Source organism: Diceros bicornis, chromosome 1, assembly GCF_020826845.1.
Source record: "Diceros bicornis minor isolate mBicDic1 chromosome 1, mDicBic1.mat.cur, whole genome shotgun sequence".
Taxonomy (NCBI): Eukaryota; Metazoa; Chordata; class Mammalia; order Perissodactyla; family Rhinocerotidae; genus Diceros; species Diceros bicornis.
Window position 1 is genome coordinate 81,132,560 of NC_080740.1, and position 27,100 is coordinate 81,159,659.

The window sequence follows — 27,100 nt, forward strand, 5'->3', positions numbered from 1 at the left end:
TCCTCCTCTTCTTCCTCTTCCTCCTCCTCTTGTTCTTTTGCTCTTTATATTCTTTTTTCTATGTGCTCTCTTTTATATCTAGTTACAAAAAATGAACTGGCAGTCCCATGGATAAATCCAGCTCACATATGGTTTTGGTTTAGTCCACTAGCATTTTATAAAAACTTTCAATTTCTTTTCAGCATTTGAAAATGGACAAATTTCATGTAAACATGTGGCTATCCAGTTTCTCACTAAAATTCAGATCTAGCAATACTAGGCCTATCTATAGGAGTTGCCTCCTTTGATGAGCCATGCACTGTCTAGTTTGCCAAAATCCAGCCCATTTTTCCCATTTACATTGTAAAACTGGCACCCATTGGCTTTTAAGTTTGCCACCTCTAGGACCCATTTCAAAATCCAGTGTTGGTCCAGTGCTGTCGAACAGAGGGTGTGCCCATCCCAGAGACACACAGGACTGTTCACTAGGTTCCAGAAGGCAATATGAGAACTTCTGCTTATGATTATTTTTATATTACGATGAGAAAGAAATTGTACTTTGCTGAGAATTAATACATCCATTGACATCGTGCCCATATTCATTGCATGTATCATATGGTGATGTGTCTTATGTGGCTCATGGGCTATTTGGAGAATAGTAAGCTTTCCACATTGTGGAGTAGTTGACAGTTACACCATCATTTTTAGGTCACTTTCAACATGGTATGATGTTAGAGTTTAATTAAAAATAAGGATTATATGATAAACTGTCAGAGAATGGACAGCTGATATTAAAAGATGTCTATAAAGACATACAGGTAATAAATAATGTTGGTAGTATTAGCACAAGTGAACAAGAACATAACAGAGCTGGCTGTACTCCTACTGCTAGTACAGTCTTCCTCAGCCACATTATGAGCCAAAACCATTATGATCTGATAAGAAGTTGTCCACTAAAAATGAATTTTTCAAGATAAAGCTGACATTTTAACATTGAGCGTCAAAGTGACTGTTTTTGTGCTATGAAGAAAACATTTTGGAAGTGGATGCTTAAAAATGCTTCCGTTGTTCCATTCTGCAAACTATAAGTGTGTCAGCTATAAGAAGAAAAATGTCTAAGATAAACCTCTGTCTCTTACACACACACACACACACACACAAACACAAACTTAGATGCAGAATCATTGAACTTGTATTAAAGTCTTCCACATATGAAGTTTCAGTGCATTTTTAAGTCATTTGTAAAAATTTTAAAAGGTACTCCTTCCAGAGAATTTGCAAATACAACACTAAAACCTTTCACATAAATGGTAGATTGCATTAAAAAGTTTTTATTATTGAGAAATGATCCAATGTTTTATTTCTTATATTTGGATCCATATATATATTTGTAAAGTATCTTTTTCCTAGCTATGGCAGCCATGAAACCTAAGATTAGAATTAAAATAACGTTATAGCAAGGCAGTTAAAGTGTTGTATTATGGTTTTAAAACATAATCTTCAAAACTAATGAACTATATTCATTGGATTTTCCCTTAAAAAAAAGTTACTCCTTTCCATTGGTTATAAATAAAGTGTGCATTTTAACATCTCTGAAATTAGAGTTGTACCTTATGATTGATGGGTAGCATGTGATAGTTAAATTGGCAGTATTTTTTCTTCCCTAGTGATACATGAAATAATAATACATCTTACATTTAATGGAATATAGCACTAATAATGCTAATGATAATATCTTTAATGAGAAAAAATTGATTTTGTATAATTAATAGATGATATAAATAAAATTTATGAAATATTTTAATTTCATCTTTTTATAAAAGTACACTTTGTACATTTCATTATCTTCTAGGATTTATAATGTGTAAAATACATTGCACAGTAGCAAATGTATATAGTTCATGAATAAATAAATAGTTACATAATGAATGCATATCACAAAAAGATTTATGGCCGGGCATATAATCAAAAAAAGTTTGTATCCACAGCTCCAGCCAGTATACCATGTTGTTTAATACTTTTTCTCTTTTGAAAATCTGATCAATCAAGAAAAAAGCAAAGAAATGAAAGACTCTTCATGGAGAAGGAGATCTGTGTCCCTTGTTTGAGCTGGGCCTGCCTGTCTGGAAGAGAGCTTCAAAGATAACAGCAATGTTCTATATCTTAAGACAGCTGTAGCCATATGGGTTTTCATTTCATTGTTATTCAAAACATGTATGTATATTATGTATACTTTTTATGTATAATATGTTAAAATGTATATTTAGTAATATATACTTATTTAACAGATAGTAAACTTTTTACTGAACTATGGCATACTCTTTAAGATCTAGTTATTTCTATAATGTTTTTATATTTTGCTTATTGCTTAATAGTGTTGAGCACTATTCTTTGGTGCTAGAGACATAGGGGTGGAAAATCCAGAATTCTCTTGTCTAGAAGCTTACATTCTAGTGGGAGAGAAAACAATGAAGAAGTAAACAAGATATTTTCATAATTGATAAAGGCTAGGAAGAAGATAGAATCAGGGTAATGTGATAGAGTTGACTGGGGTTTAGGCTTCAATGCTAGTTAGGGTGATCGTAGAATGCCTAATGTTATAGTGATTTCTGAAATGAGACTGATTGGTTCTCCAAAATATATCCCAAATCTGTCCGCTCTTGTTCCTTTCCCAAGCAAAATAATCTGCATCTTCATAGTCAACAGCAACCTCCTCCCTGGCAGCCCTGCTTCCAATACACCTACAATCTATCCTTCTCCACCCAGAACCTTTGAGTCCGGAGCCTTCAGGTTTCATAGCACTTTGTCTCTTCACTGTCTTCAGATTCAGACCATCTGCGTCATTAGCTGTGGTTGGTGAGGTTCAGCTGTAACACTTTCTGTTAAACTGAATAAAGCCTGTCCCATAAGCATTCTCACTACATAGAACAACAAAGGACAACAACTTCCCTCCAAAAGCCAGAAACTGCATTTGGGATATTTGCTACCTTCAAAGGCAAATCTCCATGACCCATTAAGAATCTGCTGGATTCTTTTGTCTAGACTCCACCTGTTGAATTTTCCAAAACAGTAGCATCTACATAGTGTGAATGAGAATGGGGTAATCTTACATTTGCTCTGTCATTTTGGCTTTAGTTATGTTGTTTTCTGAAATGACTGCTGATGAAAAATATAGATATATAATTTTTAATCAGCTAGGTCCCCTTCGCCAGCCCTGATGATCTAGTGGTTAAGATTTTCTCACTACTGTGGCCCAGGTTTGGTTCCCGGTCAGGGAATCACAGCACCCATCTGTCAGTTGTCATCCTGTGGTGGCTGCATGATGGTGTGATGCTAAAAGCTATGCCAATAGTGTTTAAAATACCAGCAGAGTCACCCATGATGGACAGGTTTCCGTAGAGCTTCCAAACTAAGGCAGACTAGGAATAAAGACCTGGCCACCTAATTCTGAAAAAACTGGCCATGAAAACCCTGTGAATAGCAGTGGAGCATGTCTGATATAGTGCCAGAAGATGAGAAGATGGCACAGAAAGACTAGGCAGGGTTCTGCTCTGCTGTACACAAGGTTACTAGGGGTCAGAATAGCCTCGATGGCACTAACAGCTAAGGTCCCGTTGACATCCTGCTTCCTAATGTGAGTCAGCACAGTAAATAGTGATGTGTTTCCTCGAACGTATTCCTGGAAGGAGAGGGCAAGTTGAAATTGCTCAGTCATGTTTCCTATCAAACTATGTCGTGTTTTTGTTGTTGTTGTTTATTTGTTTGTCTTTTAAATTTCTCAGTGTTCCAGACCTCTATGTATAGATAACAGACTTGTGGCTATAAACTTTTCTTTTGAGTAGACAAACACCATCCTTAGACAAACACCATCCTTGTTTAGCAAAGTGGAGAAAAAAATAAATGAAAACATTTCTAAACAGTATTTAGCTCTACACTTAAAACTGAAACCTGAAGCTCCTGTAAGACAAAAGTATTAACTGTAGGCTAAGATCTCTGTGTTGTACAACTACTAACAGCTTTTGGGGGACTTTGTTTCTATTTGTCAGCTCATGAACTGCTAAGAAATTTGTTGTTCCAACAAAGATGGTTGTCTATCCCAGGTGTATCCTGATGTCTGTCTTGCCTCCAGAGTCTGTTTTCCAGCTCCGCCTCTGAAGTCTAGATTTGTCACAGGCAGGAGAGGGTGCCTTGGCTTTGTCAATGTGACAGCTCCTATCCCTGCTAAGCTTCTTAGCATTTCATTTGTATTGTTATGAAAATCCATGGCCTCCAATTTACTCCCTCTTCACCCTTTGTATGTAACACTCCAATGATATTCTGTTTTTATAAGAATTAATGAATTCACTGGGACTTCCAAAACCCCAAATCTAATCATGCCTTTTGGGGGAGATTGGTGACAATGCTTATTGACTCCTCTTTTGCTTCTTATTTTTGCATTAATGGAATGGTATCTGGGAAAAGGTAAACTAATAAATTAAAATGATCCAAATAAGAAATTTAAAAAATTTTTGTTTATATTAAAATAGCATTCAGTAAATAGGTTTTTAATTTACCATAATAATAGCTACTCTTCCCTGAGCTTCCACAACTTGATGCCTTGCTAAGAGCTTTATATATTTAACGTAATATATTATCATTATGCTGTGTGTGTGTGTGTGTGTATGTGTGTGTGTGTGTGTGTATGATTTAATGCATTATGTTATCATCAGAATTTCCTTTTTGGTAAAATAGGAACAATACCTATCTCCCAGGGCTGTTGTCGTAAAACTGAGATAATGCTTGTTCAAAGTGCCTTCACGTGGGTAGTACTTAAATACAGTTGCTATTGCTGTGATTTTTACTTATTCTGATTTCTATCATTCTTACTTGATGGACGAGGAACCTGTTTCACAGAAATTAACTTGCTTTAAAGTTCACTTACTATGACAAGGCTTATGTTTGCATCAAGGACTGAAATCCTAGTTTATGTAACCATTTTCTTTCCACTTTCCACCTAGGCATTTTGATTGTTTGTTTTTGTTTTATTTTACTGAGTAATGTGTCTTCTTGATTGAGTTCTTTGCTCTCTGCATACTATGTTTCTTTTTTCTTTTTCTACTGCTTTTCTGCTGGTTTTTTCCCTAGTACTACTGACTTTGCTTCTCTTCAGTGCACCTCCTGAGGGTAATTATTTCTTACCTTTTCTGTCTACTTTAGATGTTTTCATTGATTTTCTCAATTATATATGTCAAAATTCATGTTTTCTTATTTAAGTTGCAGTTGTGTAGAACATATTGTCTTATAGTTCTATCAAACACATGAAGAGTATTTTTTATGGTTGTTGTTTTAATGTTTATCAATAAAACTTTTAAATTAAATACCATTACCACAACTGCCAGAGGACTGACTCAGAGCTAGGATCAGCGTGAAATAAATGAGGTGCCTAGGCTGCAAAATTTAAGGAGGCCCTTGCTCTCAGCTTCATGCAAGTGCAGAGTCTAACTCTGAGTGAGTGCCTCCTTAAAATTTGTGCTGTAGGAGCTTCAGTTGCTGGCCCTGAGAGGACTGTCTAGATATTTTTTTCTTAGATCACAGTTTCCTTCGATAATTCCTGGATTGGGAAGGAGGACACTTTGTTATTTTGGCTTTTTAATAATAATGGGCTTAATTTATAGCCCTCTTAGAATTTGCTGTGGTGTGATAACAAGTTTAAAACCAGACAACGTTTTACTAAAGGCCAGGTGTTCAAAGTGTAATAAACAGCTCCCTAAAGATAAGAAAATGAATATTTAACTAGATGACTATATTTGATTTTCTTCATTTATTTTTTGTTATTTCAGTGAAAACCTTCTTGATGAAAATCACATTGACAGGATTTTAATATTTTCTGGTAAATGAAACATGTCATTCTAATGGGTTTAGTATTTCTTTACAGTACCATTTGGTAAACTTTGGTGGCAAGTAATTTTCTCCATAGTTAAGACTTAGGGAATTTCGTGCAGATTTTACATAAAGAGTACAAAATTTGTTCTGAGAGGTTGATAATTATGATGAAAGTAGTTGTATAGGTCCTGTTTCAAAGAGCTTGATGATTTTTTTAAAAAATAGAAAAAAAAACCCCTCATCCATCGAAGCTTTAAGTGCTTAATTATTGTTATTTTCCTTTCAAAGGCAAAGAGAACTATCATGCCCATCAAAACAGTTTTATGCAGAGGGTTTTAGGTTCTTTCTTAAAAAACTAGATCCAAGAAGCAAAGCTCTCTAGAGCTGACATTCATTAAAAATTAGCAGTTAGTACAGTTACCTTGGAAATAGAGTCCAAAACATCTGCGTGTACATTTCCACTGTTTATCTTATGACTGTAATTCCAGAAACTCTAATGTAGGTAGAATGAGAAACATTTTAGAGCTCCAACATCAGATTTTGCGAAGTAAATATTTTCCAATTATTACAATTGACAGTTTTCATCTGATTGCCTATTGAACTCAGAGAAAAGTCCCAAAGCAATGCAAAAACCTGATAAAATCATCAAGTTTCTCTACACTTGTGCATGTTCCTAAATATTGCCTTGTCACCTTCGTTCTCATGCTTATGCTTGGAGAAAGCCCAAATGTAATTTGTTATTGTTATTGTTTTTAACTTGTGCTACCAACATTAAAGGAAATTCACAAATGTGTTATTGTTGTTTGTTGTAAGTTCTCTAAGAGTCTCATGGAAGATTGAACCCAGTATAAAGGCATGTGCATGGGATATCGACACAATATCAAGTGTCTTGTTTCACAGCTTTCATAAAGCTTGTTCATTGCGTGTCTTTGCACTGAATTGAATTAGGTCCAAACCTAAGACAAATAATGACTTTCTGATTATCTTTCTATAAATGATGAATTGCATACAGTCACCCAACAGAGAGACAAATAAATAGCTAGTGTGGCCTTTGGTAGGAAATCAAAACTATTAAAAGCTATAGGTGGGTTTTTTTTAGTTTGCTTTTTGTTTTTTTAAATATTTTTCTTTTCTTCCGTATCATATTTGTTAATGGTTATAGTGACAGGCATTGCGTCTCAGAATCGGCTCAAATCCTCATGGAAGCAGCAACTGAGACTGAAGAAAAACTGGCTCTATCGGGTTAATCTAGGATTTCCAAGCTGGGTATAGATCAAAAAAGAAACCCAAGGTTTCCCAGTGAATGGGGATCTTGGTTTTATTCACATAAAGCTCTTCCATCACCCACTCCAGCATGATGCTTCTGAAATGCAGAAACCTGTCACTTCTGAGATAAACTCACTAATCCACTTCTGTCCTTGGCGTTCTCTGTGTTTGGTGGGCAGATCTTTTTGGTGTGGATATTTCATATCGCTTATTCTCAGTGCTACCTGTGTGTCATAAGCTGATAGCTTTAACGATGCTTTTCTTGTCTTTTAGATTCAACGAAGACAACCAGACGGCTCTGTGTGGTGTTTTGAGAGCAGCCCATTGAAGCTCTTCTGCAGGTAATCACCAGGAATGACAGCATGTGTGTCATAAACCAAAAGAGTTGCTACTGTGTTCACTCAATCAAAGTGTCTGTGAATTCTTGTTCCTAAGTAAATATGCAAGTCAACAATAGCCTCATTTGGTATTTTTCTTGTTCTTAATCAGGATTCTAACCTTTCTTGCTGCTCACATACATGAAAAAAAAAAAATGCATGTGTTTATCGAAAAAACAAACAGCTGCTCCTCCCTCCACCCAGGCTAAGTTAGTTATCCAGGGCCCTCATTACACTGTCAATTTACCACTTATCATAATTCTCCTACTCATTGATTTCATCTCTATGCCAGGAGCTTCTTGCTGATAAAGACAGTGTCATAATCATTTTTTAACCCCCAGTGTCTATGTAGGTGCGTAAAGAAAGTTGTTTAAATGATTGAAGGAACTAATAACAGAAAACTTTTAAAAAATTATATCGATGTCCATATATAGACGTAGATATAAAATCCACCATCTATGACTCTATCAAGTTTCAATTTTATGTGTTCACATTTTTCACTAGTGTGATCTTTCTTTTCAATCTAAGCAACCTTCCTGACTTGGGAGTTCTGTTAAATGAGCACACAACCGAGTGTCCTTTTCCTTGGTTGTATATATTACACCTTTTGCACTGGAGAGAGAGTGTCCATAGTGGGGGCAGACTTGATATGTTCTAATGAGTATGACTGTCTCAGAGTTGGTGGCCCTCACCCTGAGAGTTCTTCCTGTCACCCAGTGTGTTTCAGTCTAAGTGTTAGCCAGTTGGTGAATGAGATTTTGGAAAAGTTCCAAGCTATAGTTAATTATGTGCTTTTGCGAAATTCAGCTGTCTTTGCTGCCTTCATGGATACCTTTTCTCTGTTTAGTAAGTGATTTGTTTTGGTTTTTTGCACCTCTAACCTTATTTACAGTTTTCTTCCATAAAATAGAAACACAATATAGTACTGAGGCAAATTGCACGTTACTTAGGATTTGTTCAAAGGTTTTAAAAAGACAGATAACATATGTAATAGCACTCTGAGAACTATTAAGAATTCTACAACTAAAAGGAATTTATCATTTTTTATCATTCATTTTACTTTTTAAAAAACACATGGTGGGGCCGGCCCCATGGCATAGCGGTTAAGTGCTTGCGCTCCGCTGCTGGCGGCCCGGGTTCGGAACCCCGGGTGCACACAAACGCGCACTGCTTGTCATCCACCGCTTGTCAGGCCATGCTGTGGTGGCATCCCATATAAAGTGGAAGAAGATAGGCACAGATGTTAGCCCAGGGCCAGTCTTCCTCAGCAAAAAAGAGGAGGATTGGCATGGATGTTAGCTCAGGGCTGATCTTCCTCACAAAAAAACAGAAAACACATGGGAATATCTGACTTTTGAACCTGTGACATGAGACATTTCTGTATTTTTTGTGGAGTTTTGATGGACTTTTTTGGTCTTTTCTTGTTTTATATACAAGATGGGTTGCTTGTGTGTTATGTGTGTATGTATGCTTTCTAGACATTTCCAGGTGTGCTTTTTTTTTGGCTTTTCAATCCATTCTTTTCACTTTCATTTTGCTTGTTTGTTCCTATAGAGAAGAAACTTCATGATAAAGCTAATACTTCAACTCTAAAAATGACAAGTCTGTGGGATTTGGGGTGGGGTGGGGTTAGGAAAAAGAACAAGCTGAGGAAAAATTAAATAGTTCCCAAAGAGCATGTTACTTACTGCGATATAATCCCAAAGGAAATTGCTATAATGTAAAAGACTTGGAATAAGAAATCTTGATGTTAGATACATGTAAGCTATGGTCAGAGGAGCTAAGAAATTGATGAGTTGCAGATAATATCGGCTGTTGTATTTGAAGACATTTCATGGATGTATTCTGAAATGGAGTCCTCTGTTGGATAGATACTTTGGCAACCTCAGTATTATTGATCTATTGAAGACAAAGAGAAAAATGTTCTGATCGGTATGCTACGAAGAGTTTGCTTCCTGGGGGAGTCAGGCAGTCTCATGCTTCCTAACTTTTCATTGCAGTTGTGAAGCCCACCTAGGAAGACAAAGGTTTGAATTATTAAAGAAACTGAGTTTTCTAGCCTTGAAGGGGAATTTTCAATATTCTGCAAATTTTACAGCATCTTGTTTGAAAATACACATTTTTTCCCTCGTATTTAGAGACAGAAAGAAAAATAATTCACTCAGGAGTGAGAAAAGTTAGCTGTGACACTAAAATTCAGTTGAATGTATTAAGGTGTAACTTGAGTTTTAGACACTTGTCTTAAGAATTGGTAATTTAGAATTTGAACACCTGGCCTGCTGTTTGATATTATGTCAATCCCAAAATAATCTGTGGGTAAAATTAATGTTGTTATTAATATTTTAAATCTTTTCTCTAGATAAGCTGGTATAATAATAATCAAGTTTTTGACTCATACATGAAACTTTCTCCTTAAAACATCCTATTTTCATATTATGACATGAATTAAATCTTTTTTAAATATAAGAATAAAGCATAGTATATAGTGTGGAGGAGTAAGTGTTTCACTTTCTTCTTTCCCGGATGACACTCGAGCTAGTAGCTGAGGGTGTGGATTTTTAAACAACACAGACTTGAGATGAATTTTGTCTTTGCCCTTTTTCTAAGTGTATAATCTTGGCAAGCTGTTTAACATCTTCAAGTTATCGTTTCCCAACCTGTAAAATGGGAATTATAATAGAACCCATCTTATGAGCTTGTTATTAAGATTAAATCAGATAACATGTGGAAAACGTAGCAATGTCTGGAACACAATAAATACTCTGAATATGTTGGATATTCATATTATTCCAATAACTCTATGGAGGATACCATGTAAAAAGGTAGAAATTTGTTTGACTCAAATGCTAGGGGCCCTTGTACAGTTAGTAAGATATATCCAAAGTAGAACCTTTTATTTGTGTGATGGCAAGTTTGTAAATGTATTTTGATCTCACTCTTCTTTGGGGTGGAAGTGAGGCCTTGGCAGTACATAAGTTCCAAGAGACCTAGAGGTGTGACAAGGTCTTCTCTCTGCTTTGACCGAAGTGCTCATTAGTGCCTGCTAATGAGAAAAGCTTAGGTCAGAAGCCAAAGAGCGTACACTGTCAGGGTAAGAAATGGGAGAGGTCAAAAGGCCAAGGTCAAAAATCAGTGATCCAGGTCAAATCATGACAGTGGACAACCCAGTGTTGAGAATCAGGTGGCCACAAGCAGAACGTGCACTTTCACGGAGAAGAGAAATGAGCACACATTGTCACAGCTGGAACGAATTAAAACAGTGTGTTCCTTGACATCAATCAGAATATCATTACAAGAGTTTCCTTTGGAGTTCAGGCAAAAAATTAGTCTGAGGCATTAAATTTTTTTATGCCAGATAACAGAAAAATATTGCTTTCAAAGCAATATGCCTATAAAACATGAAAATATTTGCCTGATGGAGTGGGAATTAGGGATAGGATCATGTTACATGTTATAGTTCAAATTAAAGGAACTTGTTTGAAGATAGGTATTCTTTGTCTACCCATGATGCTTGTAGGCCTTATAGGAACAAATGCCTCAGTTCATGTTTGGGTTTGATTCACTCATTCATTCATTCGTTTGTTCATACATTTTTTAATTTATTTTGTTTTTGTTAGGTAACATGATCATGCCATAATCTTTTTCTGGCAGTTGTTTCATTTTCACCTCAGTATGTTGACATATTTGTTCTGCTCTATTTCGTTTCTCCCTGCAGCCAAGACAGACAGACACTTTCTCTATTTACAGAGCCTCATGGTTATTGGTGTTAGGTATGTTTTCCCGCTCTCTTGCTTGCCGCTCTGAAATGCACTTTTCACCAAACATTCGGAAGGATCTTTGTAAAATACACATCGAAAGGTGTCATTCTTCTTCGTAAAACCTTTTATTCACTTCCCCTTGGTCTCAGAAGACAATCTAAAATAAACTTTTCTTCTGGACCTAAATGGCCCTGCATTATTTTGCTCTTGCCTAACTCTCCAGCCCCATGACACACCATTCTTGCTTGCTTACCATTCTCCAACCGGCATGAGTTTCCTTCTCTACCTGGAATATTCCAGCCGTTCCTCAACCTGAGATTTCTGTGTCTGGCTGCTCTTTAGCTATGCTTCCCAAAGTGGACTTGTTCTCCTTCTTCGTTCATGTCTCAGCTCAGATATTACCTAATAGTGCTTTTTGGACTAACATATGTTATTCTGTCATTACTCTATTTATTGTCTTTATAGCATTTATCATAATCTGTTATTTTTGTTGATTTAATTACATTATTATGGTCTCTTTCCACCCCATTAGGATGTGTACTCCATAAGAATAAAGGCTTTTTCTGTATTGATTGTGACTCTACCCCCCAGAGACCTTGGCAGTTGGTAGATGCTCAATAATATTTTTTAACAAATGAATGAATAAATCACAGCCTTATTATCTTGTCACTGTCATAGTTCATGATCTTCCTTCATGCTTTGAGTTATGCAATGTTTATTGAGGACTTATCGTGTGAAAGGAACTTGGATCTTGGGGACAAGCAGATAAATAAAGGCTTGCTTCCATCCCTCTATGATAGGGCTAACAAATATGTTGCTGCTTGCCTTGGTGAATTCGTGGAGCGCTATGGTAGAAAGATTCTGGGGCTATGTCTTAACTCATGAAAAGATGCCAGCAGCACAGAAGAGGGAAGAGGAAATACTCATGTCATAGATTGTCCATTCCTGCTTAACTATCGAACAGAACAGATACATTTTCAAAATATCTTTCTTGTGGGCAAAAAATGGCTTTTTCTAAGTCCCTCTTATGTGCCATGCCACCTTTAGCCATGGAACTTTTTTGCATAGGCTCCCTTGTTCGTCCTCCTCATGGCCCCTTTACGTAGTGGTCATCCTTCATTTCTCAGCAAAGGAGTCTCCAGGGATTCATCCTCTAACTACCTCTCCACTCTCTCCAGACTAGGCTAGTTCTTCTGTCCTACACTTTTCATGGCCTCCTTAACTTCCCTTTTATAGCACCTCGCATTGTTGTCATTGTACATGGATCTGTGTCATTAGTGGATTAATGCCTGTCTCTTTAGCTGGACTGTGAACTCCATGAGGACTAGTCGATCTTTGTTTTGCTCGTGATTTCCAATACCAACTTACATGGGATTATACTCTTTCCCTTGGAAACTCTCTGTTAATATATTATGCTAATTCTGAAGCACTGAATCTAAGAATATGACATAAATTTTTAACATTGCCCTTAATTATGTTGATACATTTTCACTGCTGTGGTTTTGTGCTTATATCTAGAGATGATTTCATCAAATAGACAATTTTTGAATCTATGACAATAAGTGATTATGAAATGGTGAGAAAACTACAACGATAAATAGATGTTTCTACCACACAGCAATGGTAGAAACTTTCTGGGTCTAACCAAATCTCACCTCTTCTATTTAGCGTCATGCAACTACTTTTGCCTATGTTATTCACCGCCATTTCTGAATTTCTGTCACATCTTATATCATGAGATTAGCAATTAAAACTTTCCCTATCCAGATAAAAAACATAGTGTAAACAGCCAATTTTTTTTTTTCTCATGCTGCCTTGTGTCCTCTCTCCCCTAAATGTTTTAGGCATAAAAAATATTTTTGTATTGAGTGGTTTACTTCACTTATCAGCTGATTTTGTTCAGCTTAAAAAAATAAAAGCCTCCAAAAACCCTTTCCCACTTTTTTAAAAAAGGTGAAGATGTGAATATGAACAAGATATTTATACTTTCAGAGCCAGCTACTTACATTTATAACCTTCAGGTTGCCTTTGATCCTAAATCAGCTTTTAATTACCATTGTAGTTACATTGGTGAAAAAATGATTCTGTTATTTCCAGAACATAGCAAGGATATGACCAATACTATCTCATGAGTAAAGTTATTTTAAGGCTTTTATTACTAATTATAGTTGGTTTATTGTAATTCATTGTTCACTGGCCTTCTAGGCTATTTACTTAAGGTTCTATTCAGTATTACAGCTGCTGCTGCAGCTGCTATTCTTCTGAGATTCTACGACTTCCTGAGAGTAACAGGGCTCCTATTTGGAAGAGGGTATAATTGGGCTCAAGGGAGATGCTTAACTTAGTGTCCCCTAGAATGTGCTTACAAGAGGATGCATTATTCCCAACTCCAAGAAGAGGTTAAGAATGTAAAGAGAATGGTAGATGAGCCCTTTAACCATTACAAACTGGCATACGCAACAGTGAAACCGTTTATTTATTTACTTATTCAGTTAGCAAGCTATCCACAGCCAGTTTTCCCTTTGTATTAGATTTCCACTTTATAAAAAAATTTTCCTGATTGCTCAGTTCCCAGTCCAGCCTTATTTCTTCCTTTGCAAATGAAAAATAGGTTTTTTAGGTTCCTATGCAATTCATTTATTCCACAAACATTGTTGAGTGCCTACTATGTGCCTGGAACAAATTTTGCAACTCATGCAACTCATTTAGTGTTAGCCAGCAGACACAAAGATAGTCATGTGACCTCTTTCTGTAATCTCGAGGAATTCCCACTCTGGCTATTGGGTACTTTGACAAGTGGTTGCATGAAAGTTTGCAACAACACTCTGACGGCATGATCACCTAATTTTCTAATTGAATCAAGTAACAGAATACTTCAATAAGTTTGAAATGGGGGGAAGGGCAGGAGAGAATGATGAGTGTCATGGACTAAAGATATTTCTCTAAATGTGTTAGGTTGTGAGGGTAGCCAGATTCATTCTGTTTTACCCTGTTTATGCAAGGGCAGACATTTTAGCCACTCCCATATTTTAAATTTCACTCTTTTCATAAATGAAAAATTATTTTCATACACTTTATCCTAGTTAACAAACCCTCTAGTGAAGATTTAGACAGGGATTTTTAAAATACTTGACTTAGCTGTTTGTAGATCTCTAATTGAAAACTTTCAAATGCTCGCTAGCCTCCATTGGACTATGCGTTTCTGATTAGAATAGGTCGAATGTAAGCTAATGTTTCCAAAGAGTGAATTCAGAGCACAAGCCATTATATCCCACTGTCTAAAATACCGGAAGTATTTTAAAGTAAATTACAGGCAACATTAAAGAGGGGCTGGCATCTCACTCTCTGCTTGGGTACTTGCTGAGTTACAGAATCAGCAGTCTTGCCACAGGGCTGCAATGGGAGCAGAGCCAAGAGGAGTGAGAGAGATCTTGGGCAAGCACGCCATACGTGGAAACCAGATGCCAGCAGAGGCCACCAGCAGCAGTCAGACCAGACCAAGCCAGATTTGTTCCATTAAAATCAAACCTGATGTCTCCTTCCTCCCTTCTCCTAGACTTTAACCTGGACAGCTAGAACTAGAAGAGAATAGGAGGAGACCAAAAACAAAAATAAACAATCGGCAACAAACACAACTTACCTTTTTCACCTGACCTTCCCCCACTTTAGAACCCTAAGTTTGAGGTTTACTTAGTGACAGAGAGGAGGAGATCAGTGTTCATTTAGATGATTCTAAAGATTTAAACTGGTCTGAAAGGAGTTTGCTTGCTTATAAGGTGTTTATTTGGTTTTTTGTTTTTTATTGTGGCAAAATTTACATAAAATATACATAACATGAAATTTACCATTTTAAGGTGTAGAGTTCAGCGGCAGTGCGTACATTTCCAACTCTGTGCAATCATCCCCACCATTAATTTTCCAGAATTTTTGCATCTTCCCAAACTGAAACTTTGTATTTATTAAATGCTAACTTTTCATTACTCATCTCCAGTCCTTGGCAGCTACCATTCTACTTTCAGTCCCTATGAATTAGACTATTCTAAGTGCCTCATATAAGTGAAAACAAACAATGTTTGTCCCTTTCTGGCTAGCTTATTTATTTCACTTAGCACAGTGTCTTCAAGGTTCATCCATGGTATAGCATGTGTCAGAATTTCCTTCTTTTCAAACACTATTCCTTTGTGTGTGTGTGTATACCACATTTTGTTTGTCCACCCATCTATCAATGGATACTTGAATTGTTTCCATATTTTGGCTATTGTGAATAATGCTGCTATAAACAGGGATGTGCACATATATGATTGAGTACCCGCTTTCAATTCTTTTGGATTTATACCCCAAAATGGAATTGCTGGTTTATAAAGTAATTCTGTGTTTAATTTTTGAAGAATATACCATTTTCCACAGAAGTTGCATCATTATACATTCCCAACAGCAGTGTACAAGGGTTCCAATTTCTCTGCATTCTTGCCAACACTTATTATTTTCTGGATTTTTTTTCATAGTGGCCATCCCGGTGGGTCTAAAGTGGTATCTCATTGTGGTTTTCGTCTGCATTTCTCCAATGATCAGTGATGTTGAACATCTTTTCATGTGTTTATTAGCCATTTGCGTATCTTCTTTGGAGGAATGTCTGTTCAAGTTCTTTGCCTATTTTTAAAATTGAGGTTTTTCTTTGTTGTTGAGTTCTAAGAGTTTTTATTATTTTTTTAATATATTCTGGATATTAATCCCTTATCAGATATATGATTTGCAAATATTTTCTTCCATTTTATGGATTGCCTTTTCACTTTGTTGATAGTGTCCTTTTATACACAAAAGGCTTAAAAAATTTTGTGTTCCCTCCCCAAAACTCTAGTACATAGTTGTAAATCCTAGTTCTTCTGTGTGAGCTGCTGCCGCAGCATGGCAACTGACAGATGGGTGGTGTGGTTCTGCGACTGGGAAGCAAACCAGGGCCACCAAAGCAGTGAGCACCGAACTTTAACCACTAGGCCATCAGGGCTGGTCCAAAAGGCTTTAATGATGAAGTCCAGTTTATCTAATTTTTTCTTTTGTTGCCTATGCTTTTGATGTCATATCCAAGAAATCATTACCAAATCTAGTCTCATGAAGTTTTCCCCTTATGTTTTCTTCTAGGAGATTTATAGTTTTGCTCTTACAGTTAGGTCCTTGGTCCGTTTTGAGTTAATATGTGTGTATGGTGTAAGGTAAGGGTCCAAATTCATTCTTTTGCATGTGGCTATCTAGTTTCTCAGCATCATTTGTTAAAAAGACTGACCTTTCCCTATTGGATGGACTTGGCACCTTGGTTGAAAATCGTTTGACCATGTATGTGAGGGTTTATTTCTGGGCTCTCTGTTCTATTCCCTTGGTCTACATATCTGTCTTTATGCCAGTACCACACTATTTTGTTACTTGTTTGTTTTTTAACATATGACTGAAGAAAACAGTTATGGAATTTGCATAAGATGTCTGATATGTAATGGAATAATGGGAAGAAGACATCGGGCAGTATGGTTAGAGGCAGTGATTTGAAAAAATAAAAAGTTATTTAAAAAAGTAAAAATTAATTTTAATACTCTAACAAGTCAGAACTGTTTGTATTGGTCAGCTTTTCTACACTGAAACTGCAAATCAAACAAACATAAACCTTAGTGGCATACAACATTAAGCGTTTAGTTGGCACACCATTCTGCAGGTGGTTGGGCATTGGCTGTTTTAGGCAAGCCTCGCTCAGCTGTGGTGGTTCTGCTCTATGTGTCTCTTATCCTTCTCTTGAGACCAGAGGCTAAACGTGATCTTTTCATGGAGATGGCAGAACTATAAGAGGGCAAATGGAACAAAGGAGCCTCTTAAGGCCTCAGACTTGGAACTATCACACTGTCATTTCTGCCTCATTCTGTTGGCCAAAGCAAATCCCATGGCTGGACCCATTGCTAGGGGTGAAGAAATATGGCCCATTCCTTTAACTGGAAGAGTGAAAAGTCACATGGCAAAGGGAGTGAATTTAAGTTACCTAGACCAAAGTCCTTGATAGTTTTAAAGTCAAAAATTAAATTCTCTTGTTATTATTTATATTTCACCTATGACTTTCCTTTAGGGAAGAATGGAGAGTAAAATCTAATTTAAAGGAGGGAGGGGAAGTGGTGGAGTTAAAAAAAAAGATGTCTCTTTCTCCTTTGGTGTATGTTTGGATTCATTTTCATTAAATGTACAGGTTCTGCTACTTCACTGCACACATGCCTGGTTTCCTTACTAACTGGGAACTACTTGAGGGCAGATGCCTTATTATCATAAAAAGTACTACTACTAATAAACAATATCTATAAAGCATTTACCATGTGCCAGACTCTCTGCTAAGTGCAGTACAAATATTATTCCATTTAATCCTCGAAACAACAATCTTAAGTAAATAATAGAATACTTATTTCACAGATGAGAAAATTAAGACACAGAGAAATTTTATTATTAGACAAATTCATGCAACTTCTTTACCTCCTAGCTATCCCTGTGTAGTGGATGAATAAGTGTACAGTGAGGGCAGAACTGCCGTGATGCAGAGGCCTGGGACGCTATTTTTGCCACCTGTCCCAAAGTAAATTTTCCAAAAGGAAAAAAAATACATTTGTCAGAAATACTGTAGCAAAAATTACATCAAAGCAATCATAAACAAAATGAATTAATTCTATTTGATCCTCACTGTTGTAAAGAATTCACAAATTATCCATTGGTATAAAAGTATAATAAAGGCAGACGATAGACTCTCTCTTGGAGAGACCTGTCGCCACCATGGGTATGATACCCACTTCTCAGGTTTTTCTCTCCGACTTTACTTTTTGTTTCTGTTTTTTTCACCTAAGCTTTGGGTGCTTAGTCAATTTTGATTGAATGACTAAATGTCATATATAATTTAAATGATGAAGACACTTTTATATTAAGGTGTACAGAACATCTCTTATGAGCTCAAGTCCTTACATTTTCTTTCACTCAAACAAAGTTACACTAGCTTCACATTGAGTTATAATTCAATCTTTGGGTCAAGATGTATCCTATTTTGCCTTGGTCCATAAACTTATGCTTAAAGACAAAAAAAAAAAAAAGAGTCTGTGACCATTTTTATACAGCCTACATTTATTTGGATTCAGAATAAGACATAAGAATTTTAACATTTATTGTGAAAATAATATGGTGGGCTAGAATAAGATGGTCTGAATGATTAATTTCTAATGGCCAGAGCACTGTGCAAATTTAAATGATATTAATGCTTTCATTTTTTCATAGTCAATATTTGCATTTCTTAATAATGAAAATCTGCTAAAAAAATCAAATGAATCATGATCCTGAGGCCTTGAGCAACTAAGGATTATTTTAAAAGAATTTCAGGCTTAGCTATACATCTCTTGATTCAGGTCAAAATTCTGAACATTGGGATGTTAGAGGTCTAATTCAGCAGTCCATCCTTTCTAACATATTTGAATGTTAAGAATAGTTATACTGGAACCAATAAGCATTTAGAGCTGTTCTTTTTTTAGAATTGCCTTTGGTCTGCAAAGGACAAACAGGAGCCTCAGTTAAACTTTTAACAGGGTTATTTTTGATGGGAATTATTTACATAGAGATTCTTTCCAAACTAGTATTCTTCCACCTTCTGTAAAAAATAGTCCCTCTTTAAAAAACAATCAATAAGATGGAAATAGAAACCTCTCTAAACATTAAAACCTAAACAAAAGCATACTGGTAACATCAAATATCATTTCTAGAGGTGATCATGATTACAAAATTCTTTATGAGACCCTATTTTCTGTCGCAAAGGAGCAGAGTACCACCAGAAAACAGTATCCTAAGCCAAATACAAAACAACTAGTTAGTATTTTTCTGTATATTGGAAATAAATCATTAAATTTATTCCAGAAGAGACATTGATTTCTTTGTTTTAAGAATTTTTTTGTGAAGCATAGATAAAGCTAATTTCTCCCCACATCAAAAAATTTTTAATTCTTCCTTATAGAATAAAATGCAAAGCCTCTGAAAACTGACAGTAGCATTGTTTGAAAGGCATAATGTGGTGCTTTTAACTTTCCCTAGGTTAGGAAAGCAAGTAAGAAAGCTTGTTAGAATTGTGTCTAAAACAAGGATAAATAGGCTTTAAAAGAGACCTAACAGACCCCATAAACAGACACAGCATAAACTGTGATGTTTGTCTTGACACATTTCTGTGGTTAGTCTCATTTCCCAGCATTTGCTATGTTATAAATAGTAGAGTATAGGAGAAGGGTGTTACTCTTTTAACAATAGTGGAACCATCCAGACTGGGCTCCAGAGCAGCATGTTTTATAAGTTGAGTGTGAATGCTTGATTTAGGACAATCCTTTCAAAAGTATATAAAGCCCTGCTTGGATTCCTCTCATCCTGTAAATTATTATCATTTCATTTCGTTTGTTTAGCTAAAGTTTTCTACTTCAGTCCTACCTTAGAGAATAACCAAAATATCAGGACTAAATCTCCATCTCTCCCTACTGCTACCTGCAGAACTTAACTGATTTGTCACTGACCTGTATTCTGTTTCTACTGGTAGTACCAATTTCACATAATTCTATTGTTGTTTCAGGGATATAACTTTATGTCACACTCCTGTTTTTTTTTTTTTTACAAAAACACTTCAATAATTTTAATTGCCTCAAAGCCCAAATGCCTTAGTAAGATTTTCTAAAAAAGTGTCACAGGTACATGGAAAGTTCTTCTATACCAGGAGATATTTTGCAGACCCCTTCCACTCACAAGTTCCACATAAAATGTCACCTCTGCTCTGAAGCCCTTCCTGAATGTCCTGACTTTGTCACTCTGTGCTATATCTTTTATTCTCTTAATACCAAGTACATACTTATCATGGAATTTATTTACAAATTTTATATTTCCCAATGGATATTGTAACTCTTCAAAATATGGGCTATATAATATTCATCTTTATTTCTGCGAAGATTAACCTCCCAAATAAATACATGTTCAATAATTGAAATAGTGCTTAATAAATATTTGTTGAGTGACTGTAATTATATGTTTGGTTTTCTTCATTCGTTTTTATGTCTCTCTCCAACCCTCAGACTTTAAGTTGTAAGGAGTGAGAATGCATATATATTTTGTTCACCACTGTGAACCAATGTCAAGTACAATACCTAGTGTATAGAATAATACCACATAGGAAGTGGGTGGGGGGAAACAGAATTTTGAAAATAAAATAAAGGTAAAAGTTCATATTTTGAAGAGGTTTTAGTACTACTGTGTCTGCTAAGGAACCACATTTTTTTTTCTAGCTTTCTAAAACTCAACTTCATAGTTTAATAATAGAAGAAATAATACAAGTAATTAAAAAGAAAAGAAAGGAAAATATTAAAGAAGAACTTATAAAGGAGACATTGTCTAGAATATGCTTCTCACATATTTTTAAGGAAATAATATCATTCTACTCAGCAATTAAAATAGAGAAATTAAAGTGCATTTCTAATATCATATCTTTTATTTTTTATAGTTTTATTACTCGCCTCAAGTCACTTCAAGTGTCAGGGATGGAGGCAAGCATCCGCTCAAGTTACTGTTACTAAGGCTTATGAGTTTTTGCCTTTGCTGAGCTGGGAATTGGTTTGGGACAAGCTGTGAAAGCCCCCCAAATCAAGCACAAATGCTGCTGTCATCTGTCTCTGCCACCAAGTGGAAGCCAGTGGCAATGAGGAGATCATACACATTATACTTTGATTGTTATTTGGACATGCAGACTTTCCAAATTGCTCATAAATCAATGTCAGTTTTCCTAAACCAAAGCATATTTTGATTAGATAATTTTATTGTGACACACTATCCGTTGTTCATGCACTGGAATACCATTGTACTTCAAAGCTTAGGTTGAAATTTTAAAGCCTCTGTCTCATCTTCTAATATATCAGCTATGGAAAGGGCTGTTCTGTCTTTAACATTGAAGTATTGTGTGCTGTGCAAAGAAGTGTTTTCCCTTAGTATCCTGAGACTTTCTGTTTCCAAAATGAGCTCAGATTCAAGGTTAACGCACAACAATCATTTCCTGGGCAGTTAGACGAGGATATGTTCAGTTTAATGATTGTGAACCAATTGCCAGAGGACTGGCTGTCTGCAATTGTCATAAAGTGCCCTTTATTTCCTTATTGCCTTAAAATTTCTCTCAGAGCCATTGTCTTCTATGATCCCTTGATATGTCTCCCATATATCGATAGTATTTTTCTTTAAGGATCTCAAAGAACTTAATGAATATGTCTCTGTACTCTTATATTAATGTTGTTGATTAGATTTATGGATTTATTATTTGGGCTCATGAAAGAGTTGTCCCATTGAGACACAAAGCCTGAGAGATTAATTAAACCCCTCTAATCCTCACTCTTCCTTCATGTTCCACTTCTATTAGAAAAAAATAAGCATGGAATGCAAAACAAAAGAAAGAATTATAGTTGTCACTAATTGATTGTTTTTCAGCAATCATGTACAGTGTATAATTATCCAAAATTATGTTAAAATCAATAATTTTATATGAAATGAAAAAGGAAATAGAAGCTCCATCTAGAAGGTAATCTAAATATTATAAACTCTGTTAAAGCTAACAAAGTACTTAGAATGACAACCTTGAAATCCTTGAGTCAAACCCTTTATCTCCTGCCCATGAGTTCTGTAAAGAAAGCTAAAAATAAATTGTTTACTCATTTTCCTGTAATAGAGATTTCAGTTGTCTATTTGCACAGCTTTTCTTAGTGATGTTGCAGCTATTTCCACTTCTGTGTGTATTAATGCAAAAAGAGTTCAAGGGTAGATGTCCTTCGGATAATTCAAAATACATGTTATAGTTGCAAAAGTTCAGTTTCAAATGAATAACCTGCACTTAGTACAGAGTGACATTTAATTTAGATGTTTAGTAGTATAGATTATTGGTTCTGGGGGTTATACCTTGGCCGGTAATGAGTGCAGAAGTGACATATGACTGATGTTATTGTTTGCAAATTATTATACTGCCAGTGAAGGTAACTATTAAAGACAATCAAATATAGCCCAGCTGTATGGTGAAATCGTTTCTTTCTGCAAATATCTTGTGATTTATTCAAAAGCTTTTGCATTATGAAGCAAAGAATTTGAGAGACTACCCACCATAATCCAAGGAGGTTGTGACCTCATAGATTAAATGAAATGATGAGTTTTTGTTGTTATAATCACACTGCCTTGAAGACAGCCTTGACAGTACAAGGTTAGCTTGATGGGATTAAAGCAATGAATGGATTTACATAACATTTGAAATGCTGGTATATGATCTTTTTTGTCAAAGAAAATATTGACTTATCAGAGATTGATTTGCTGTTGAAAACATTCATTTCTGATGTAGAATAAAATTCTGGAAAACATTTATCTTATTAATAGCTCTTACTCTCCAAATATTTTTTAAGGGCAGTTTCTATTTGGCTAGACTACAGCTCCGTCAATCTCTGGGCTCTTACTATATTCAGATTCCTTACCTTGATAATATTCTCTTAGCGCTCTTCCCTGAGATCCACAGAATAACTTTGCAAAGATGGTGATTGGCAACTTTAAAAATGATCTCAGGTTTTCAGATATTCTTTACTAGTGTAATTGAGCTCTTACCTGAGGTTCATCAAGACTGAGTAGCTTGACTCATCAAAAGAAGCCAAAAAAAAAAAAAACAAACCAAATACCTTCAATTCTTCAGTCTACCATTTCACTAGAAGGATTAATGGCATATTTAAATTTTCAGTTTTCCAAAGAAGTTCTTTCATTGGTCCTCATGCTACCACAGTGCTGAGTTTGTATTTAAACATTTCATTTTGTGCATTTCAATCTGTCAGGCTCAAGAAATACCAATAAGTGTGTTAGGTTTAGATAATCGAAAATTCCCTTTACTCAGCTTCTTAGTCTATATTTATCTGTCTGGCTGTGAAATCTATTCCAAGAGTATTCATCTACCACCCAAATCTATTCACCAAGCATCAAGACTCATCAGTGAGATGGAATAATGCCATTTAATTAGTCTTTGATATACAGCTTAATTAGGTCTTAATAAGGGGTAGTGCATCCTAAAATCAATTATCTTGCTCTTTTTAATAAGAGCAACTAATTAGTAGGAAAATCACCACAGTTCTCTTTTTATCCTGAAGCTTTCCATGGTGCTAGGAAGAAGGTTATGAAGAAGAAAATAATATCCTCCAAAATATTTGGAAGAAATGTCATACTGAACCTAAAAGGATATATTTAAAATAGTTGCAATAGGTTAAAAATATTTTACAGAAAGTGCAATGCTACCAATTCAGCATCTTTGCATATTTCACAGTTTCACATATTGCACAGTTCATGTAATAAAGGAAAGGCAAGTGCTTTCCTACCTGTGTAACTAGCTTTTCCCTTTGCATTGTGGATAAGTATCCTAGATGTAGGTCCATTGCAACTATGTCTACAGTGGTTGGGGTGCCATATTTACAATGAATCATCTTTGTCAACTGGTGCCTCTTTTGCCTAGGAAGTGCCCCCATGAACTGCTGAAGACAGTTACTACATGAGTGGCTATGTGTTCCAGGTTTTAGGGTTTTTCTGTTTACATTTTGTTTGTTTATTTCCCCCAACATAGTAGATTCTAGTTAGCTGTGCAAAAGAAGGATTGCCTTCTCATGAAATTCATAAATTCACTCAACACATATTTATTCAACTCCTAGTAGGCGCTGGGACCTGCTCAAGCTCCTGAGATGTGGATGTGAATAAAACATCCTTTCTCTTGTAGAGCTCACATTTTAATGAAATAAATAAAGGTCCTTTCTCTTGTAGAGCTCACATTTTAATGAAATGAGATAGAGATGAAATGAACACAAAAGCAAACAAGGGAATTTCATAGAGTGGTAGATGCTATAAATGCAATCAAGTATGGTATTGTGGTAAAGAGTAACTGGGGGCAGAAGATATGCTTCAGAAGGGAAGGTCAGGGAAAGGGTCTCTGAGGAGGTACAGTTAAGCTAAGACTAGAAGGAGAAGAAGGAGATGGTCAGGGGAAGATCTAGTAGAAGAGCTAACGTAAAGGCCCTGAGTCAGGGAAAAACTTGATGCATTTGAAGAATATGAAGAATGGCAGTGTTCCTGGATACCAGTAATGGAGAGGAGAAGGGGTAAAAAAAAAAAAAAATTAGTCTACTATATTGGGAGTCATATAGTAGCTAGAAATTAAATCAGGCTGAGCCTGGTAGACTATGGCAAAGAATTTGGATGTTATGTCTGAGTACAATAAGAATGTGTTCACTCAGGGAATGGTTTGATTGCTCTAACTTACAGATATTCAAAATCAATATGAATATTGATTATAGAATCTAGGTGTTAGTTATATAGGTTTTTATGATACAGTTGTTTTAACTTTGCTGTATGTTTGAAAAGTTTCATAATAAAATGCTGAGAAAAAAATTAATATAGCTATTGAAGTGGAAGAAGTAGGAGCGTGGAGTGGTCCAAGTATTAGATGATGTTAGTTTAAATTAGGATTTTAGTGGGAGAAATGGAGAGAGAACCGCCTCCCCCAAATTAGGAGGCATAGTGATTGTATTAAAAATTAAGATCAGATTATGGTGCTCCTCTGAAAAAAATTATTTAATGATTATTTTATTGCACTTGGAGTAAAATCAAAGTTCTTTCCATGGTTTAGGGTCACCCAGCAGAAGAGAAATCCATTAACAGTCAGAAATGTCTGCTTTGTCAAGTTTGTTCAGAGTTGGAAGAGTACTTCATGGGGATCAGACTGAGCCTATGGAGAGTACTCTGAATTATGCTCCATTACTTATGGACTGAAGCAGCGCTGCACTATCTGCCCAGGTGTATATGACTCTTTTTCATTCAGGCGTGCTTAAGGATGCAACTTGGAAGCCAGGTTCAGGCTTAGCCTAGTTCCCTTTGGGAAAGTCATTTACCTCAGTAGGTGGCCAGTTTCCAGGAAAGTCCTTCAGAGAATCCATTAATAACAGCTAATTGCTGTTAACTACTTCCTGGGAATGCATACTTCATAGAAGGGACAACAAATGAGGAACCTTTGGGAAGAGCATAGAACCTTTTGAAGAGCAAGCTCAAGAAGGTATAGGTCATGAACTTTCTGCTTGGCCCCAAACACAGTCATGTACAATGGTACTTAATAAAAATAACTCTATGATGATAAGGGCATCCCTATACCAGGGAGAGCAAACACAAGATGAGGTTTCTTTGGTACTAAAAGCAGTAAGCATCCTCTCACTCTTGCTTGCCTTAGAAGTATGCAATCAAAAGATGCACTAATACCTGTACAACTTGGCCATATGACACACTTAAGAAGTCCTTACTGGGCTAAGTCCTTCAATAAACTCAACCTGTATTTTTAGCTTGAACAATTCCGGAGAACATAATGATTTCTCTTATAGAAAATGATTAGATTTTACCTGGGAGATTTAAGAAAGCAAGAAGCTGAAAAGAGACATGTTATGCCATTAAGGAAGTACCGTAGTTTTAGTTGCTTACTAAGAATTCAGGAGACTGTACAATAATGATGAACAGGTGTGTTCCTGCTTTTGTCTCCCTCACTTAATACTGCATCTTTTTGTCTTGCCTTCCCATAATAGTCAATGATCATAGCACACCACTACTATTTAACAAGTCTAACATGTTCTATGCCTCTTTGTATCTCCTCTTCAATGTGTTAGTCATGCTTTTTTCTGGGAAGAATTGTTCTGAAAAGCCAATTCCCCTTATGAGGCCTAGTTAATGGTTACCTTCCTTTGATAGCTAATCCTGATTCAAATGTTGATTCTGATAGTTCAAGTCTCAGCTTAACATCTTTGTGAGTAGTATCTCCTGAATGGGAAAAGCAATAGAACTACTGTGAGACAAACTATATCAGAGATGCCACAGAATACAAGAACAGATGTACTGGCCTCATTTAATCCAAACACAGTGGAATTTTGGGAGGGAAAATAAGGAGGGAGGAAAGGAGAGCCTATTTTTGAAAGAAATGGATAAACAGTTTGAAGTCTTTCTAAGGAAGAGATTGGATTGAACATGACATTTACACTTTCAGAAGGAACAAGATATCTAACCTAAGCAAGAGCAAAGGATTTAGTGAGAAATCTTGGTATGGTTATAAAATGAGAAGATTATCAGAATGAGATTTTCAACCAACAATTTAGGTTTATTAGTATTCTTCCAACATACACACACAAGTCACGCTCAGGTTTAGGGCCCCAGTACAGAGCTCAGCTCCATAAAGGATTGACTAATGGAAGGATAGGTGGATTGATAGCTATAGAGGTGAAGGGAGGCCCTCTTAATAGAATGAGTGAACACAATTTCTGACACTAAAATACCATAATTGGTAAATTTTAGAAGTGAAAGTCAGAGTTCCACTTCATTATTGTAGCCATATGCAGGAAACAAAGATTTATGCCAAAAGTCTTCAACCTCATCTCTTCCCAGGCAGTGTGGTGAAATGTCACATTTGCTTTGTCCAGAGTAAGCCAAGGAACTGCTAATACTGGAAACTCTGGATAATCAACACATATCAACTGCCTAGAGAAAACTTGGCTCCACTTGCAAGCTCATAGAGGCCTTCAGTTGACTAAGGCCTTAATCATTGGCTCTGGCTTATTATTGCCTCTGTTTCTAAAGCTTCAATACTTGCCCTGCTCTGAGGTCTCAATAATTGCCTGTTCCACACCAGTTATCACTTTATTTTAAGCTTTTATACTCATTGTTTTTATACTGGATTGTTATGTCGGCGTGTCTTATCTTTGATAATAGATGGATAGAAGATACAGTTAAATACAATTAGTTAGCTAC

At 36.0% G+C, this 27,100-nt stretch overlaps 1 long non-coding RNA gene across 1 annotated transcript in view; it reads left to right on the forward strand.

Annotated features, from left to right (window-relative positions):
* LOC131408602 (uncharacterized) overlaps positions 1-27,100 on the forward strand; it is a 149,169-nt gene that overhangs the window by 93,357 nt on the left and 28,712 nt on the right. The window contains exon 2 of the long non-coding RNA XR_009220795.1: positions 7,381-7,448. This is a non-coding gene — a long non-coding RNA (uncharacterized LOC131408602). The remainder of the gene's footprint in view (positions 1-7,380; positions 7,449-27,100) is intronic.